The sequence below is a fragment of the Odontomachus brunneus genome, unplaced genomic scaffold, assembly GCF_010583005.1.
Source record: "Odontomachus brunneus isolate Ranch 3 - 2012 unplaced genomic scaffold, Obru_v1 Obru_scaffold_028, whole genome shotgun sequence".
In the NCBI taxonomy this organism is placed as follows: Eukaryota; Metazoa; Arthropoda; class Insecta; order Hymenoptera; family Formicidae; genus Odontomachus; species Odontomachus brunneus.
In genome coordinates, this window is record NW_022639478.1 from 531,724 (window position 1) to 532,126 (window position 403).

Below are 403 nucleotides of genomic sequence, written 5' to 3' on the forward strand. Positions count from 1 at the left end.
TTGACATTAGAAATCCAATAAGATTGATAATTCTCTTGCTCGAAATCGAGATAATTTGAGTCGAGTCAAAGATCGCGTTAAATCGTAATTACACGCGGGAAGAATTTTACCTGAGTAACATCATCACTTGAAAAATGTTGATTTGTTTTAATTAAGAAATTTTTGTGAAACATCGAGATAAAGGAAAATGGAATATTTTAAATGTGAATCCGAAAAACTCTCCGTGAAAAACATCGCGCACTTATTTTTTTTTATATTTCAAACTTTTTTACTCAAACCGACATCAATGCACGAATCTAATCGGCGAAACATTTTTTTGTTCCAGAAACGAATGCAGAACGTGGCTGCCCTGATCGGCGGATCGGTGAGTCAAATAAGAAAATAAATTGGTAATAAAAAGATA